General features: G+C 53.3%; 1 protein-coding gene across 2 annotated transcripts in view; it reads right to left on the reverse strand.

The window, feature by feature from the left end:
- CRISPLD2 (cysteine rich secretory protein LCCL domain containing 2) overlaps positions 1-14058 on the reverse strand; it is a 63366-nt gene extending 49308 nt beyond the window's left edge. Inside the window, exon 1 of one of the 2 annotated variants that reach the window (XM_036345627.1) lies at positions 13902-14058. The gene's annotated coding sequence lies outside the window, so the exon portion shown is untranslated. The remainder of the gene's footprint in view (positions 1-13901) is intronic. The other variant, XM_036345628.1, reaches the window with a different exon arrangement.
- Between the last annotated feature and the right edge of the window lie 482 nt (positions 14059-14540).

Genomic DNA, 14540 nt, shown 5'->3' on the forward strand with positions numbered 1-14540 from the left:
ACTGTGGGGCCAATCAGTAAATAAATCGTGGGGTGGTCATGGGTAGGACAGTACGCAGCAGGTAAACGGAATGAACTAGAGCTATGTGAGTGTCAGCATTAAATAAAACTCAAAATCATGCTGGGCTGAAAAAAGCAAGTTGTAAGATATCATGCTCCTGGTACCATTTATGTAAATTTTAAAACATAAACCATACTTTGTATATTTTTGGATATACACGGGCATGTACACACAAATATTTATATGTATATGTTATATACACATACCTGTATGTTTGTATTGTGCACATGTATGTGTATGGATGTGTGTGTGTTTGTATGATAAAACCAGGACTGAATCAGAAAAAGTTCATGGTGGCGGTGGACTCCAGGGTAAGATGGAACTGGGAAGGAGAAAGTGAGGGACTTCATCTTTACCTTTAATATGTTATTTCTACTTTAAAACCTCAAGCGAATATGGAAGTGCGCACCGCTGCTCCCTTGGGGTGGACAGGCTGAGTCGGCAGGAGCTGCGAAGCTGTAAGCAAAGCAGGCGTCCTCCAAGGCCGGGCCTGCGTGGTGAACGCGCCCCGTGGACTTGTCTACTTTAAAACAAAGCAAAACGCTGGCGCGTGAAAGGGCAGTGAAACCACTGAGGGTCCCACGTGCGTCCTTCTGGCATGTTCCCTGCACAAGTGCAACCTTATTCCAAAAGAGTCAACAAGCCACCTTCTCTCGAAGGTTCCAACGAGAACTGATAAAGCCTCAGGTAGAGTTTTAGAGTTGGGAGAACCAGGGAGTTTCCTGGAACGTTCCCAGTGGAAGAAAGCAAAAGTGAAACGATTTCTTCAAGCCTTCTCCTCTCTGCGCCAGTCGCTGGCCTGGGAAAGCCAGACTTGCCCTGGGTCCCACCATCCGTGGCATCATGCTGGGCGGCATGTCCAGTATAGTTACTGTTGGGCTGGAAAGAGGTTGGGCCTGAGGCTCAGGGTGCCTGGGGGTCCATGTTGGAGAGGGACAAAGCCTGGATCTCGATGCTCCTGCTAAATTTGGGCAGCAGGGGAACACTGATGACTTAAGCGATAGGAGGGCTGGCGTCTCCCGCATGTCTGTCTGCAGGCCCAGAGCCCAGCCTGGTGCTGGCACAGAGGAGCGAGCACACGGTTCTGGGCTGGGTTGTGTCTCTCATAACTTCCTATGTGGAATCCCCAACCCCCAGCAACTCCGAATGTGACTGTATTTGGAGATCGGGCCTTTAAAGATGCGGTGAAGTTAAATGAGGTCATCAGGGTGGGCCCTGATCCAATACAACTGGTGTCCTTATAAGAAGAGGAGGTTAGGACACAGACACACACAGAGGGAAGACCATGTGAGAGCACAGGCAGAAGATGGCCATCTGCAAGCCAGGGAGGGAGGTCCAGGAGGAACAGCCCTCTGACACCTTGATCTCGGACTTGCAGACTCTAGAACTGTGAGAAAATAGAAGTCTGTTCTTTAACTCCCAGTCGGGGTCCTTGGTTACAGCAGCCCCACCAAACTGATCTGAGCATCAGACAAACAGATGAACAGGTTCATGTTCCAAATACCTTGCTGGGCACTCTATGGAAGGAGGCACGGCGGGAACACAGAGGCAAATGAGGGGCAAGGCAAGGGCCCGGCTGGAACCTGCAGTGACAGTCAGCCCACTTCACCGGCAACGCCAGCACCTTGGCCTGTTCTGACCATTCAGCTTCCGCTGTCCAAACAGCTCAATCAGAAATTCGGGCCAAGCATTTCAGTCCCTTTTCCACTTACAATTTTTTTAATAAAAAGCTTTTTACAAATGAGACATACACATTGTCCAAGGCTGCCTGGAGCTTTCCAATGACAAGTACACGCTCCCCCCAGGGAGGCTGGCAGGGGGCTTAAGAGGAAGACCTACTATGTGCCAATTGCTGCATTTCTCAGTTCGCCTCCCAATGTCCCAGAGGTTTGGTTCCACTATCCCATTTTAGAGATGTGGAGACTGAGGCCTCTGGTGTTTAAGGAATCCATCCGAGGTCATACACCTACCCAGCGGAAAACCTAGGTTGGAACAAAGCTCCATCTGACCCCAAAACCCTTTCTTACTGCCACTCCGTGGATTTCCTGCCACCACCCAGGCAGGGGTGGGGTCCCACCAGCCCTATCTTCCTCTGCAATCCTCTTCACCCTCCTCTGCCTCCTGGCAGACTGCTAGGCTCAGTGGAGCTGAGGCAGTGGGCCCTGGGGCAGATGGTGGCTCTGTTGATGAGAAGGCACCAATGTGTCACCCCCAGGAGACTGAAACCTTCACGTCATGGTGACATTTCACCAAAGCATGCCCCTCTTATTGGGCTTGAAACCCTGCCAACTGCCATCTGCTGACCAGCCTCTGACTCAAATGTGACCAGCTGACCTCTGACCCCAGGCATTGATGAGTACTCTCTGCAGAGCGCTTTCCACCTGCTGAGGTCCCAGCTGTTTTCCTAACTTCCTGGAGGAGCTCGAACTCTGGTACCCGGACAGCCCGGCCCACACTCTTCTGTGCCTCCAACTCTCCTAGGGTTGCCAAAGGTGTGTGTGTGGGGGGGGGGGGGGGGGGGGCAGGCCCCTCCAAAGGCATTTTCTAGAGAAACCCTCTTCAGCGTGTTGACACCCCTGGCCTCATGCCACCCCTGGAAACATCTGCCGTGGACGGCTCCAAGACACGGCAGAAATGCTCTCTGGAAATGCTCTCTCGTTCTTTTTCGCCAAAGTTGCAAAAGCCAGCCGGCAGGTGTGCGGGCACGATTAAGCAGACCACAGATATGATAAGGACACCGAGGTCTCATGGGAACATCCCAGACATCAGGCCACGGAGAGGTGGGGAGGGACCAACAAGGCTTCCAAACCCCGGGGTCGGCAGGGAGACCCAAGCCTGGTGCCTGAGGTCACAGGAGGCAGATCCCTGCAGCACGGCCCGGAGCGGTCCAGGGCTTTGATCTCTGCTGCTTTCAACCCCGTTTTACAGAAAACACAACTCAGCCCAGGAGACACTGCCTGGTGTTTGGGAGGTTGTGTAGCTAGTGGAACCAACACTCAAATGGAGCTTTCTGAAAGCTTGGAGAGCTTTCCACAGCGCGACGCCCCTCCCGCCTGGCCAAGGCTCTATGGGCGCGTAGGGGTCAGCAGATCTGTGTGTTCCCAGTCTAGGAAAGGGTCTCCTTGATGGTCACTTCCTGGGTGATGCCACCACCATATTCAACCCTCAGAAGCGAGAAAAGGAACACGGTTTAAGTTCGATGCGTCATCTTGCCCGGCAGCCTTTGCCTGTGTTTAGGAAAGTCTGCCAGAAAGATGAATCTTAGGACCGAGTCTGACAGCCCTCAGCTCCGAGACTGTGCCAAGCTCTCTGCTTTTGCACATGCTGTTCCCACAGCTCATCCTGTGACCCCAACAGGCCCTCTCCGCCAGCCCAGGCTAGGCAGATTAATTCCTGCTCCTCACCTCAGACTCAACTCCGGGGTCACCGCTTAATCACGCCTGCAGACCTGTTGGCTCATTCACAGCTGAATCACCAATGCCTGCCAAGCTGGTGTTCAATAAATATTTATGGAATGAATGTGTGGCTCTCCTCCTCCTCCCGAGATCAGAAGAGCCGCATAAACAATACACATGGTGTTGGCTTCTTCATCATGGCCTGAAGCTTGGGCTCTCGCGGACCAGAGACCTGGGTTCAATGTCTGACACTGCCCCTCACTAACTGTGTGACCTTGGACGTGGTACGTAGCTTCTCTGCATCTATATGGTAGAGGGGAATTGCAGGGCTTGTCAGACTTTGACAAACAAGACCAGCAGGCCTATAGCGTGATTAAGCTCCAGGAGGTTTCAGGGAGGCAGTGACTCTTCAGCTGAATCTTCACCAATGAGCAGGGATTAATCTGCCCGACCTGGGCTGGGGGAGGGGCAGGTTAGGGTCCAGGGATGAGCTGTGGAGTGAGGAACGAAGGAGAGATAAGCATGACCATGTTAGTTATGTACTGTACAACTAACAGTGTTAGTGATGATGATGATGATGATGATGCTAAATGCCCCGCAGACGGCGCTGTTTGAAGGGATTCTTAGAAGGCTGACATTACTAGTAATAATGCGGAATGCAGCACATTATTTCAGAGCCCACCTCTGCCTTGAGAGGAAATCTAACTTTTTTTGTTGCTGTTAATCCTCACCCAAGGATATTTTTCCATTGATTTTTAGAGAGAGAGGAAAGGAGGGGAAGAGACAGACAGAAACATCCATGTGAAGGATACACATCAACTGGTTGCCTCCCGAGCACGCACATGCCCCAAACTGGGGCCGGGGATTGAGCCTGCAACCAAGGGACATGCCCTTGACTGGAATCGAACCCAGCACCCTTCAGTCCACAGGCTGACACTCTATCCACTGAGCCAAACAGGCCAGGGCCAAAATCTAACTTTTAAAAATCCTATTAAATGTCTAACGCTGGTGAGGCAGAGGAGAGAACCTCCCCTAAATTTAAAACACACTTTATTCAGCACATGCCGTGAGCCATGGCCACTTTCCCCACCTCCCGGGGAAGCAGGTGCCGAGATGTCACAAATCAGGTCTACGGCATTGATGCTGACCAAATGGCCAGGAACCATTGGTACAGATGTAGGTGGTAATTCATGCTGATGCCAATGACCCAGCTCAGATGCCACAGCTGCCATGGAGCTCCGTCTCCTTCCAGGGCTCAGTCTTCGCTGAGTGAATTGGCCCCTGGTGCCCTAGAACTCACCAGCCTGCACTGCATCCATTCACACTGTTTACCTCGCCAGCCAGACTATGTGCTTCTTGAGGGCTGGAATCAGGGGGGTGTTTGTAAATGTGTAACAACCAATGCTCAAAAATAAACTTTGTTTAACCTGCCCTTATTTGTAGTGTTTGCCAATTGCCTTGGTATGAATACTCCCGCCATGGCCAATTTCAAGCCAGCAACAGGAGGTACTGAACGTGGGGTTTCTGGAAAGACTTGCGCTAGCACACCAAATAACCTCAAGCGCAGAGATAATAGTAAAGTAAAAATTTAGGATATGATGAGTTTTGAGTACTTATTACCTTTCTTTTAACGGTGATTTATTTAACTGTAAGTTTTTGTAAGTCAACATTTAATGATGGTTGTCTAACTGGCTCATGCCTTTCTGAAACTTTAACTAGGGAGCTGGCCCCAGCACACCGCTGGCTGGCACTGAGCCTTGTTCAACCTCAGGTTCCAGTGGATTCAAGGAACAGTCATCACCAACAACCCGGCCGAAGCGCAATGAGTGTGGACTAAGCAGCCTCTACTCTCAGCCTCTCATGCTCATTCTCTCCACAGACTAATGGGGTCCCTGCGGCTATGAGGCCTGTGATACTGATAAGGAGACTGAGGCTCAAACTGGATAAGCAACTTGCTCGCGGGCACACAGAAGGCCTGTGAGCAGAGCCGATGCGTCTGTCACACTCCGTCTGCTTACCGATCCTGGCTCGTCCAGGCAGTCCCGTCCCCCCCACCCCCCGCAAAACGTCAGGGCAGTTCTGGCCTGCAGGCCCATGTCAGCCAGACTCATTCAGTGAGACACCCCACCCCTAGGACAGCAGCTAACCCCAAAGGCGCAAAGAACTCGACATCCGAGCGAGGCCAAGCACAGATCAGAGTCGTACCCACAAACCGCCCAGAAATCCCAGGAATGAGGTGGTGGCTGGGAGGAGGGGAGAGGACTCCCCAGCAGGCACGTCTTGGGCAGATCCCAGGACTGGGCAGCACCTCTCAGGAAGAGCGTCTGGGTCAGCACCAGACGCCCGGGGCGGGGTGGCAGGCGATCTGGTTAGTTTTCCTGAAACCCTTCTCCACAGGCCTAGGGCTGGGCGGGAGGAAACAGGCCCCTGGACTCCCCACAGCCAAGGACAGATGGACAGCAGTCCGCTTGGTTTGAGAGAAAACCCACCCCAGGCACCTTTTTTCCTCCTGTCCCTTTGGCAAAAGGTACTTCCTTATGGGATATATATTGAACAAGAACAATATACAAGAAGGAAACTCATCCAACAGACACTTAATCTACTTTGTGGGGAAAAAAAAAAAAAAAAAAAAAGAACTAAAAACCAGGTGCATTCAACTCAAGCCAAGAGAATATATCAAGGAAGCCACACTCCAGGGACTGCGTAATAAATTAATACAGTCTTAAGCTACCCAGCCAGGACTACAGGGCCCTTTCTCTTTTCTTGCAGGTGTGTGGATGTTTGCTGGGGAGCAATGCTCTCGGCAAAGCTTTGGATAAACAGCAGAAAATGCCATCTCCACAGGACAAGGCATCCAGGACTGCCAGAGGCGTGTGGGAAGCATGGCCACTGGGTCAGACCTGGGTTTGAATCCTTGCTCCTCCTCAAAGAAATGCCCAGAAGGGCCCTTCGCCTCCAATTCCTCATGGGCACAAAGAGGCCCGGGGTTTCCTCCTCTTGAGGAAGGAGGATGCGAAGATCACTAAAATAGTGGTTCTAGCCCTGGCCGCATTGGCTCAGTGGATAGAGTGTCGGCCTGCGGACTGAAGGGTCCCGGGTTCTATTCCAGTCAAGGGCACATGCCCCATTTGTGGGCTCGATCCCCAGTAGAGGGCGTGTGGGAGGCAGCTGACCAATAAATCTCTCTCATCATTGATGTTTCTATCTCTCTATCCCTCTCCCTTCCTTTCTGAAATCAATAAAAATATACATATATATTTTTGAAGTTTAAAATAGTGGTTCTAAAAAGCCCAACAACAAAGTCCTTGGACGTAGCAGTGTTTAAGGACTGTTTCTCTCCCTTGTCTCCTGGGTGAATCCAGGCATCACAGATCATCTCTGCTCCAGCTCCAGGGCTGGCAGCACCTGGACCAGCCGCTTGCCTGAAATGCATGATTCACTGGTACTGGGTGGTATCTGCCAGGATGAGTCACGGCCACTGGGTGTGAACCAAGCTCATAGACACAAGCTCGGGAATTCTATAGCACCAGGCTGTGGAATCTCCGTACTGCTTTGCCGGCCACGGAGTCCCAGGGATACGCAAGGAAACAAGACAGTCCGCTCTTGGGAAGGGAAGGAGACAAACAGCAACTAAATAAAGACATGAGGAAAGCAGCCCTGGGAATGGGGCAGGGCAGCTGAGCAGAAGTGGGGGTAGGACCACTCTGGCCAGGATGGACAGTGGGGTCCCGCTGACATCTCCAGGAAAGGCAACTCCGGGCAGCAGGAACAGTGAGGACAGAGGCTTAGAGGTGGTCACAGGACACAGGTGGTCTCAGCATGACCCAGGACAGGTGGAAAGGGGGGAAAATGGGGTCACAGAGGCAGGTGGGACAGGTGGCCAGGGGCCTTGAAGGTCATGACAAAGACAAGCATGGGGGTGGAGGAAGAAGCTGATGGTGACAGGGTCTGGTTTATGATTCGAAAGCCCGTCAGCATGCACCAAGGTAGACAAAGCTCACAGGCATAACGCTGAATAAAAGCCAGACTCCAGTGATTAAACATGCATGGTGCATCATGTGAAGTTCAAAACCAGAAATCCAACCTAGGTGGCAGGGGGAGGGGGGTGGGTGAATGAGGGGGGAGGGGACTGCTCAGGCCTGCAGCTTGATCCGGGGTCCTAGCATGTGCATATGCACTTCGGAAAAATGCATCTGCCAGTACAGGAGTGAGCGTGCGGTCCTCTCTGGGCTTCTGTTTGAAGGATGGATGAAGAGCAGCGTGAGTGGCTGCAAGGGGAACACCATCATGCAAGAGAAACTCCTCAAGGATTCTCCCCAGGAGTCTCGGAGCTGAGACGAGTCTGGAGCCCGGGCTCTGGCAGGACAGCGCTTCAAAGTGAACTGACTTGCTGGAGCCCAGATAAAGCCCTGCGGCTGGCCGGGGCTGCCCACTTGGACCAGACACCCACTCTCCCAGACAGGGCCCAGTTCATCCCACGTCTGAGAGGGCACTTTGTCCAGCGATGCCAAAGCTCAAAATATCTCCAGTCCCAGCAAAGCCCAGGTCTTGAAGGTTTCTGGGAATAAACAACATTTTCAGCTGCCCTGCGCTTCTGCCCGGAGAACAGACTGGCTGTGTTGGGAGCCGGCGTGGGGCAGGAGGGAGGGAGAGGGTGGTAGCAGATAATACACGTACACGCATCTGTGTGTTAAATGTTATCCCGGAAACAACGCGTTCTTTCAGAGGGGACACCCAGGGTTACAAATAGCTGTCCTTCCAGAGCTCCTGTGCACACAGGGACACTAAACACGCCGGGAAGGAAGATGCCGGCAACCTCGGGACACGTGCTGAGCTTTTTCCCGGGAGAAAGACTTATGGATCCGCCAACAACTTGTTCTCAAGGGACCCCTGACTCTGGCGCTCACTTTAGCTCCCAAGCCACTCGCTGCTTTCTCACCATGTGACTTCTCTCCGTCACACCAGGCCCCATAAGCAGAACCTTCCTCGCAGCTTCCCATCTACCCACCCCCCACCCACCACCCCCGGGCAACGTCTTCATCAGCTTTCTAGTAGGTCTCACATTTGAGTCTGCGCCAGAAAGTGCTGGAAACCTCATTAAAACACAGATTACTGGCCACACTGATTCAGGGGGTCTGGGGAGCGGCCTGGGAATCTGCATTTCTGGTGCGTTCCCCATGTGCTGCTGTGTCCCACTAGCTCGAGTGGGACCCCACTTGGAGAACTGCTACTCCAGATTACGCCAGCCTCTCAAACCTCCTCAGGCCCTCCTAAATCCAGGAGTTCCCAAACTGTACCCTTGGCACACCCTCTTCCCAATCTTGTCCAGCTTCAGTGTCTCCTTGTACAGGCACATGTTCTGTGTTTTTTTATTCAAGTTGGCCCACTCTGAGGGTTCAAAAATGTTTACTTATAGAAGGTAGCTTTCCTTCTCCACCACTTGCAGAGAATTTGACCACTTCTGCCTTGAACGGAAGCAGGAATCCAATTAAACACAATGAAAACAGAACAAAGTGAGACCTCCCAGCTGGGCCCTGATACTGGCCAGAGTCTGTCATAGAGAAAGTCTCTTTGTTGGAAAGGAAGATGTTGGGGGCGGGGGGCGGGGGGCGGGGGACATTAGGGACTGAGGGCACCACCTGAAACCCTGGCCTTGCTATACACGGAAGGAAGGAACAGTCCTGGATTTGTGAGCTTTGCTGCTGTGCCAACACTCGGTCACCTAGGGCAGTGGTCGGCAAACTACGGCTCGGCAAACCGCGGCTCGCGAGCCACATGCGGCTCTTTGGCCCCTTGAGTGTGGCTCTTCCACAAAATACCGGCTCTTCCACAAAATACGGACTTCTGAGCATGGGCCACAAAGTTTCAATCGCACTGTACGTGTGTACCCGCACGTGGTATTTTGTGGAAGAGCCACACTCAAGGGGGCAAAGAGCCGCATATGGCTCGCGAGCCGCGGTTTACCAATCACAGACCTAGGGGACCAGCCAGGATGGGGTGCTCACAATTTGGGGGACACTACTCATACCACAGTGATGTGTTCTCAAGTGAAACCACCACCCTGATACACTCCTAGCCCTGCAACCGGTGGCAGGGAATCCAAACTCAGTGGAGCTCACCCCACTTGCAGGGCAGACCCTCGCTGTTCCTGAATCTGACCCTGAACTCAGCCACTCGGAATGTCTTGTCTTTCTCCCTGGGTGCCAGGCCTTCTCCTACCCCCGGGCCTTTGCACACACACATGGTACCTCCACTTGGGGCACCCTCACCAGCACCCCACCCGCTATCACCTTTCCCTCCAGAGAGCACTGCTTCTTTAGTCTGGAAAGATTTCTCGGGCTCTGATCAAGTCAGCGGGATGCCAGCTAGAGAGTTCCGGGTGGGCCTTTTCCAATTCGCAGGAACGCTGGGGCAGGGTCCATTCCAGGACCACTTGACTGCAAGTGAGATGGAAGCTCGAGCCCTGGCCGGTATGGCTCAGCTGGTTGAGCAGCGCACTGTGCACTGAAAGGTCGCTCGCTCAATTCCCAGTCAGGGCGCACGCCCAGAAGGCGGGTTTGGTCCCAGGTCGGAGTGCCTGCAGGAGGCAACTGACTGATGTTTCTCTCTCTCTCTTCCTCTCCCTTCCTCTCTCTTGAAAATCAATTTAAAAAAAAAAAATTAAGGAAAGGGAAGCTCGATTCTTTTTCCAGCTTGGGATATTGTCATTCTGCACTCACAATGGGATACAATCCAGACGTTCAGATTGAAAATGTGGGATTTCATAATTTATAATATTTTTTTAAATGATGATCCAGAAGTTGCATAATCCTCTCCTTTCCCCCTGAATCTGTGGTTTCTGTCTAAGCTGACAGAGCATTTGAGACAATGGAGAAGATAAATCTCCTTCAGGCGGAATCACGAGAGACGGTCTGTCCTCACAGCCTTGAAAGGGGGGTGTCTGTCTGCGAGTGCCCACAGGGGCACAGCCTGGGGTACAAAGCCAGGTGCTGCTGTGACCCTGGGTGGAATGCTAACACTTCCCCCAAAACACCCGGATGCCAGATTTCCCTGCACCCAGGGCAGAGGGCCTCGACCAGTTCTGAAATGAGAGGACCTGAGTTGATGCTTCTTTAAGAAGGGAGTCAAGAAAAGAGAACATGGTTCCTCAATAGGTTCACGTGACCCAGCAATTCCACTCCTGGGTGTAGACCCAAAACAGGTGTTTAAAATAAGTGTTTAATCAAAAACATGTACACAACTATTCATAGCAGCATCATTCACAATAGCCAAAATGTGGAAACATCCCAAACTTCCAACAACAGAAGAATGGAGAAACGAAATGCAGTCTAGCCACGCAATGGCATATTACTCAACCATAAGAAGGAATGAAGCCCTGACACACCACAACATGCATGAACCTGGACAACATCATATTAAGCGAAAGAATCCAGTCACAGGGCCACACGTGTATGAAATGTCAAGACTAGTAAATCCATGGAGACAGAAGGTAGATCAGTAGCCCCCAGAGGCTGGGGAGGAGAGAGAGGGGAGTGACTGCTAGTAATGACTATGAGGTCTCCTTTTGGGGTCATGAAAATGTTCTGGAATTAGATCGTGGGGATGTTGGCAAAACATTGCGAGTGCACTAAATGTCACTGATCGGTACACTTTAGAATGGTTAATAGGGTAGCTTTTACGTTTATGCCTGTTTTACCACAATAAAACCACTTTTTTTCCAAGGGAAAGAGAAAGAAAAAAGGGCATGGCTGGCCCTACCAACCACCACCCAGATCTGCCCGGCCCTCCCTGTTCCAGAACAAAGCGTGTTGCATGTGAGGGGCCCCAGACCCCCGTCCCATGAAGGCCTGAGAGTCTATTCAGCTCAAGGAACTGAAGATGAAATGAAGCGATGCCTGTGTTGTACTTTCCTTTCTTGACAAGCCATCAGCCCCTTTGAGTGATGCTGGGTTTGCACATCTGGGACTGATCAAAAACCAGTGAGTTTGCAAAAGAAAAAAGGAGAAAAAGCCTCGTAGGTTGGGAGCAAGCAGACACAGAGGCACCTCCCATGCATAGTAAATTACACTGGTGACAGAGGAATGTTCCAGCTCCCGCAAGGCCAAAGGGGTCAGCGCTGGGGGTCCTGCCTCTGAAAGCCAGTTTTCACATGCAACTGAATAAAAGCAACTGAGTCCAGGCCGGACAGCCCGCGGGGGGCGTTTGAGGGAGGGGTGAAATGCAGGAGCCTCGAGCTCATCTGCCAGGACTCCATTCCCGCCCCCAGCCAGCCAGCTCTTCTCTCGAATCTAGAAACAGGATCCTGGGAGCCAGTATTGACCTGGGTCCTGGGGCAGGGCTCTCTGCCCTGAGAGCAGTACCTGTTGGCAGAGTGGAGCCCAAGCCCCTATGTAGTGCGTCCCCTCTCCAGACCCACCCCTAACCCAGGCAGGGACCTCGATCCCAGTGGCAGGAGAAGCCTTGACGAGCAGCAGGCTCTGCTGGGACAGTCCAGTGGCTCACCACTGGATGAGCATGTTCTTCCAGAATCTGGGGCAGGACCCAGCCAGGATGGCAGCTCTCCCCTGCCCTGGCTGTGTCATGCTGGGTACATGCCTCAATCACTCCAAGCCCCAAATTTCCTCCTGGTCAAGAGGAGGACGGGCCAGTGCCCACCTCATAAAAATGTCAGTGAGATCATTCATGTAAAACCCTGGGCATGGCTGCCCATAGTGCTGGGTAAATGTCAGGCTGCTATGATTATAAATGTTATTATTAGTGTTCCAACTCCTACATCTTAAGAGACTCTGTAAAAATCAAAATGACCCTCTTCATTCTCCTCCCGGGGTGCACTGTCAGGGACTTGAGGCTTGGGATCAACTTGGCTGACAGCAGTTTTACCTGGAGCCCCTCCCAGACAAAACAACACCTTGTGTGACGGTCCGGCCCAGAGGTGGAGGTGGGGGTTGAGAAGAGAATCATCTTAAAGGAGGCAAGACCCAGGGGTTAAGTGGGGTCTGCAGCTCTAGACAGACTTGGGGGTGACAGCAAGGCACACCTGCTAGGGGACCTTGGCATGAACTTCACCTCTTTGAGCCTTGGTTTTCTCATCTGTGAAATGGGCATCAAGAGGCCTGCTGCCCAGGTGTGTTGCAGGGGTGACAATGCAGGTAAAGTGCAGGGCCTCATACCTGTTACGCTAGCAGTACAGCCCCCACACCTTCTGCTCCTCCCATGTGAAAATAGTCAGAGCAGAGGCAGAAGCAGAAAGGCAGGTACACAGAACACAAAGAGCCCCCTCAGTCTATCTGGGAAAGGGGACCTGCCCCTCGTCTTTTTCTGCAGCACCTGTCAGACTTTACACCCTAGATGCCCTGGCCCAGCTGGGAAAGGTGGCTCACCCTATTCTGCCAGAATAAGGGGCTCAGATGCTCAAGATAAAAACTCACAAACCCATTCTGTATTGCAAGGCAAGCTGGGTATTTGCACAGCCCCCACCCGCCCCCAGTTGCTTCTCTCAACCACAGCAACTACTCACCTTTTGGCTCAAAGATGCCCAATTCAACTTAGACTTCAATGAGCAGGCGTCGGCTAAGCCCTTTCTGGCCTGTCCACCAGCCTAGCACTTGGCAAGGGAGGCTCTGGGGATGCCCACATGAGGGGCTGGCCCTGGTTCTGTCCATCTAGGGCAGCCCATCTCCCCGGGACTGCAGAACCGAGCCCCCAGCTCTCAGCAGAATCCTCCCCACACAAGGAGTTTATGCAGATGCCCACTCCAGCTGAAGGTCCCCAGGAACGCGCTCGGAACCTGCAAGAACGCTGACATGCCCCAGGCCTGGGGTCACCCCCGGCCATCGGGAGCTTTGGGGGCAGAGAGAGCTGGGTTTCAGCCCTGGCTCTGCCTGGACAACTCACTTCGCCTCTCTAATCCCCAGTGTCTTCATCTGAAATACGAGAAGAGGAAGGCTACCTAGAGGTTTGTCGCAATTGAAACAACATAAAGGGGTGTGGCCCTGTAACCTATGGAGCAAAATGCACACACCGTTAGTATCAGCCCCGCGTCCTCACGTGTATAGACACATTCAACCTCCTGCCACCTCCACACGATCAGCTTCCCATTGACGGACGCCCCGCGTGTACAGGGCGCACAACAAATGCTGGCGAACGGCACCGGACGGCAAGGGCACACAGCCTCCCGAAGCACGAGCTGCAGCCAGACTGGCTTTGAGTCCCGGCTCCCTCCCTCCCTGGCTGTGGTCTCGGGCCACTGACTTGCCCTCGACTAGCCTCAGTGTCTCCAGCTGTGAAACGGCGAGCCGCTGACCCGGTGCTGGGACGCAGGCACACCGTTCAGTGCATGCACACGGTAAGCCCTAAGAGCTGGCATCTGCCCTGGATACTTCAACTCGGAGATGAGGGGAACGGATCAAAGCTTGGAGCGAGGAAAGGACTCGAAGCCACACTTACCGCCCTGGGCTCCAATCACCGGCTCGTAGGCTTCTCCCGCGTTGTGCAGCGGCCGCAGCGGCGGCGGCGACAGCGGCGGCGCGGGCACAGCGGGACAGGCCGGTCGCAGGACACGGGACTCGCCGGCAGCCGGAGGAAGCTGTGGATGCGGGGACCCAGAGCGCGGCTTCTTGTACGCTGCCCCTTCGCCCGGAGGCCCCGCCCCACCGGGGCCGGCGGAGCTGATAGGGCCGCACCCCGCCCCTCAGGCCCCGCCCCAGCCCGCCCCTCCCCGCGAGCCCCGCGAGCCCCACCGCGTCCAGGACCACCCGCACCCTAAGAGCTGGGCTTGAGAAGAGCACGCGCTCAGTTTCCTCATCGTGACCATAAAAGTATCGGTTCCATTGAGCGCTTACCAGGGGCCCGGCGCCGTGCCAAGCACTTTCCACTAGAGGTTTGCAAATTTACCAAAATGCCTTCTCTGCTGGAAAAAGGGAATAGGGAGGTGACCTCCCGGGATTGTAGGAATAAAATCCGGAAGGGCGTGGGCTCCGAAAACTGCGGTACAGAATACACACTTGCTATATTTACTCCCATCCTCTGCACATGGGTAGAACTTCACGCATGCCACCCCGACTCAGTGTCAATGTCTCTGCCTCC

Source organism: Myotis myotis, unplaced genomic scaffold (assembly GCF_014108235.1).
Source record: "Myotis myotis isolate mMyoMyo1 unplaced genomic scaffold, mMyoMyo1.p scaffold_m19_p_19, whole genome shotgun sequence".
Taxonomy (NCBI): domain Eukaryota; kingdom Metazoa; phylum Chordata; class Mammalia; order Chiroptera; family Vespertilionidae; genus Myotis; species Myotis myotis.